This window comes from Eucyclogobius newberryi, unplaced genomic scaffold (genome assembly GCF_026437365.1).
Source record: "Eucyclogobius newberryi isolate DKJ021-1_F unplaced genomic scaffold, fEucNew1.0.hap1 SCAF_17, whole genome shotgun sequence".
Lineage (NCBI taxonomy): Eukaryota > Metazoa > Chordata > Actinopteri > Gobiiformes > Gobiidae > Eucyclogobius > Eucyclogobius newberryi.
In genome coordinates, this window is record NW_027315801.1 from 28,593,065 (window position 1) to 28,598,037 (window position 4,973).

Below are 4,973 nucleotides of genomic sequence, written 5' to 3' on the forward strand. Positions count from 1 at the left end.
TTCATTCACTCCACATTCAGTGATGATAAGGTACTTTTGAATCCATAGCAGACTGACTGAAGCAAAGCAGCTGCTCCAACCACCACCAACCATTCACACACACGCACCACATTCATATTAGGCAAGGTGGTGAAGTGTTATGCTCAAGGACTACTGTAACTCCCTGCTTGCAGCGTGTCCTAAAAGCTCCATAAAAAGCTTTCAACTGGTTCAAAATGCAGCAGCAAGATTACTAACAGGAACAAAAAGAAGAGAGCACATTACGCCAGTGCTGAAGTCTCTTCACTGGCTCCCCGTCGAGTCTAGAATCAAATTCAAAATTCTACTCTTGACCTACAAAGCCATAAATGACATGGCCCCATCCTACCTCAAAGATGCTATAGAACCATATCATCCAAACAGAGCTCTTCGCTCTCAGAATGCTGGCCTTCTGGTGGTGCCAAGAGTCTCTAAAAGTACTGTAGGAGGTAGAGCGTTTAGCTACCAAGCTCCTGTGTTATGGAATCAGCTCCCGACCCATGTTAAATATGCTGACACAGTCTCTTCATTTAAGTCCAGGCTTAAAACGTTCCTCTTCGAAATCGCTTATGGTCAGAGTAGTTAGGAACATAAAGATAAACCCACAGCTTCAGCTACGCTGCCCTAGGAGTAACTATGCTGGGGGAAGTATGACAGCTTGAGCACTATCCTCTTCTTCTTCTGACTACTTATGCTATCAAACAATATTTATTTTTTGATTCCACTTGCAAACTGTTCACCGCCTTCTTTTCTTTCTCTCACTTCTGAGGACCTGTGGACCCAGATGCCCCTCCCCTGGTGAAGTGGTCCCTGCCCTGTGTGGACGGTCCCTCATCTGCCTGAAGAGTGGCTCCAGCTCGCCTCAGTCGGTCCCTCATCTGCCTGAAGAGTGGGTCCAGCTCGCCTCCGACGGTCCCTCGTCTGCCTGAAGAGTGGGTCCAGCTCGCCTCCGACGGTCCCTCTTCTGCCTGAAGAGTGGCTCCAGCTCGCTTCCGACGGTCCCTCATCTGCCTGAAGAGTGGGTCCAGCTCGCCTCCGACGGTCCCTCATCTGCCTGAAGAGTGGGTCCAGCTCGCCTCCGACGGTCCCTCATCTGCCTGAAGAGTGGGTCCAGCTCGCCTCCGACGGTCCCTCATCTGCCTGAAGAGTGGGTCCAGCTCGACTCAGACGGTCCCTCTTCTGCCTGAAGAGTGGGTCCAGCTCGACTCAGACGGTCCCTCATCTGCCTGAAGAGTGGGTCCAGCTCCAGTCTCCTTGTGTCCGTCTGTCCGTCTGTGAGAGTCGGATCTCTCCTTCACTGGAACTCCTCCAGGTTTCTACGCTTTTTTCCCAAAGAGGTTTTTTTTGTAGTTTTTCCTGGCCGAGAAGGAGAGTCTAAGGACAGAGGACCCTGGGACATCGTCCCTCGCCACCACAGACATTGTCTGACTTCATCGCCACCACAGACATTGTTGATTCATTTCTCCCTGTGGCCCTCAGAGGCAACTGTTGTTGTGATTTTGGGCCTTACAAAAATAAATTGATTTGATTTGATTTGAAGGACACAACAGGAGAACTTTGTCTGAGCGGGAATCAAACGAATGAGCCTTCTCGCTTCTATCAGTCCATCAGTCCCAGGGCAGCTGTGTCTACCATAGTATCTTACCACCACCACCACCACCACCACCACCACCACCACCGAGTGAGGAGCAAATGAATAATACACAATTGTGAAGCAGGTTTTAATAATCTGGATCAGTGATAAGAAGCACTATTCATTATTCATTATGTGTTTTTTAGTTTATTAGTCCTTCTCTTTCACCAAGATAAAAGTGTGTTTGGTATAAAAATAAAGGAGTGTAGGCGAGATGACTGTGTCAAATAGTTTAATTATCTGAATATGAAAAGAATGTTGAGTATCAGGACACCACTCCCTTGACAATTGTTGTTTCCACTTAAAACAAGTCCGTCAACTTTGGACAGAAAGACAGGCCAAAATAAAAGGCCACTCTGAAATGATTAGTGTTGCTTTAATCTTTAATGGTTGCGTTTATATTTTTCAGTGTGTAATTTAGCTTTTTTTGGTCTCTTTACTGATATAGAAAGTTCTCAAAAATCTTGGTTGTTTAAAAATCTCTTGTAACAAATCCAAAATCACTATCCTTTAGCTAATACATTACAACAATCTGTGCAAAAAGTCTATGTATTTACCCTAGTCACATAAGACAACTCGCAAAATTGGTAAATCCGAAAAATCAGGCAGAGCTTCTTAGTCGGAAGTTTCCAGGCACTAAACTAATTTCCCTACAAGTGCAATATTGGCCACCTTAACCCAACCACAAAAAGACACGAGCTCGACATCACATATGCCAAACTTATACAGTGCAAACCACGCTAACAAGGAGAACACAGAATATTTGAATTGCTCCAGCTTCTTCCTCAAGTCTCTCTGGTTATCCCTCGACACTCCAACTCTTCCTCTGAGCCAAAGCCGCTCTGCTGCTGTGAGCCGCGTGAGAAGAGCCTGTGTCGTGATTGTGCGCTCAAGTCCAGTGTGTCAAAGGAGTCCGTGGAGAAGAGACTGTCCTCGCTCACAACGCTGGAGGGACGGCTCACCTCTCCGACTCCAGCGCTCGGTAGAAGGCGCTGCAAGGTCTCTGGTAGTTTTGTGGTTTGAAACGACATGAAGTCATGGTCATCAGGGAGGTCGAGGCTGCGCGAGAACTTGCCGTTACGTTTAAGTATGCCCTTTCTTCTTCTTATCGCCTCCATACGCAGATTAGGGCTTTCGTTTGTAGCAAAATCTGGTTTGGAAGAACATTAACCAACATTCTCTGCACTGACTACAGAGTTAGCCTTTTCTCCAGAAGGATCATAATCCGACAACCCATCATAAAGATTTTTGAGGATACCCTTTTTTGGCATTTTGTATGAGTGGTGGTTAAATGCAGATGATTCTCTGCTGGATAGGACGTCCAAGGAAGGGAGGGTTCGACTGTTGTTTCTAGTTAGGGATGGCGTGCTATCAGTCAGTGTATCCGGGCGCCGGCATCTACGGTAGCAAAAGTGGGAGTAAGAAAATCACAACTCAAAGTCACAAGCAAGGAATGTCTGATTTCAGAACATTTATTATGATTTGAGTGTTTACAGTAGCACTGTTAAAAGTTTTCATGTCACATATTATAGCAAATTGCCCGGTCTGCAAAATTAAGCCTTCACTGAACTAACTTGACTCATGTGTTTTTATTTTGCACTTCTAGTAGTTTTGCTTATAAAAATGATTTTGTATCCTTTTGAGACACGTTTGTTTAAAAATGTACTTGTTAACTTAGCCTAACTGTGGATCATTCGACCCGAAGCGGGCAACGGAGCGAGCAACGGAGCTGCACAATGAAAAGGTAAAGTAAAATAGGGAAATATTGAACTTAGTTGAACTGTACTGTATTGTACTCTTCCCCTGCAATTTTATGAATAGAAATGTCAATTTCAAGGTGATGCAACGCCTGGTTAAACTGCGTTTCTGTCTAAATGTATAGTGTCTAGAGCCATGGCATCATAATGATGGTAATAAGAGGTGGATAAAATCGGGTGGGACTGTGTAGGACCTCACTGAAGGCCCAGGTTCCAGACCCACGGCTCGCCACTGCATTCTTATTGGCCGGTGGCCATAACAACTTGACATTGCTCGATCAGGAAACTAAACAGTGTTGGGCCTGGCTAGTACATGAATAGATCTGAAAAACAGGCGCAGTACTGGGGCAGCAGTGACTCCGCCCAATATGAATGTAGTGCTTTAAAGGCTTGTCGAAGTCTCTCAAAGCACTATTGTTCATTCACTCCACATTCAGTGATGATAAGGTACTTTTGAATCCATAGCAGACTGACTGAAGCAAGGCAGCTGCTCCAACCACCACCAACCATTCACACACACGCACCACATTCATATTAGGCAAGGTGGTGAAGTGTTATGCTCAAGGACACAACAGGAGAATCTTGTCAGAGCGGGAATCAAACTCCCAACCCGAGGGCTCTAACGAATGAGCCTTCTCGCTTCTATCAGTCCGTCAGTCCCAGGGCAGCTGTGTCCACCATAGTATCTTACCACCACCACCACCGAGTGAGGAGCAAATGAATAATGTACAAAATTGTGAAGCAGGTTTTAATAATCTGGATCAGTGATAAGAAGCACTATTCATTATTGATTATGTTTTTTTGTTGTTTATTAGTCCTCCTCTTTCACCAAGATAAAAGTGTGTTTGGTATAAAAATAAAGGAGTGTAGGCGAGATGATTGTGTCAAATAGTTTAATTATCTGAATATGAAAAGAATGTTGAGTATCAGGACACCACTCCCTTGACAATTGTTGTTTCCACCTAAAACAAGTCCGTCAACTTTGGACAGAAAGGTTCACGGACTTATTTTAACGGACTTTAAGCTATAAAGAACTTTCAGACAAAAGTAGGAAGTGAGGAATTCCCAGGCCAGCCGAGAGACATAGTCCCAACTGCGTGTCCTGGGTCTTCCCCAGGACTTCTTGAACAGGACCTGAAACACCTCCCCAGGGAGGCATCCAGGAGGCGTCCGGAACAGATGCCCGAGCCACCTCAGCTGGCTCCTCTCGACGTGGAGGAGCAGACGTGCTACTCCGAGCTTCCCATGTGATTGAGCTCCTATCCTTTCTCCAAGGGAGCGCCCAGCCACCCTGCGGAGGAGACTAATTTTGACAGCTTATAAATTGGTCACATTTATACCTTTTCTACCTAGGGCGAGGCGGCAGTATTCACCTGAGGCAGCTGCAATGGCACCGCCAACTTGTGGATCTGACCGCTCTACCAGGATGTTAATGTCGGGACGAGCACGAGCACTCTGCCACTGAGCTACTGGCGCTGTATCTGCAATCTTGTCCTTACAGTCATTCCCCAAAGCTCATGGCCAAAGGTGAGGGTGTGAATGTGGATTGTCGGGTAAATCAAGAA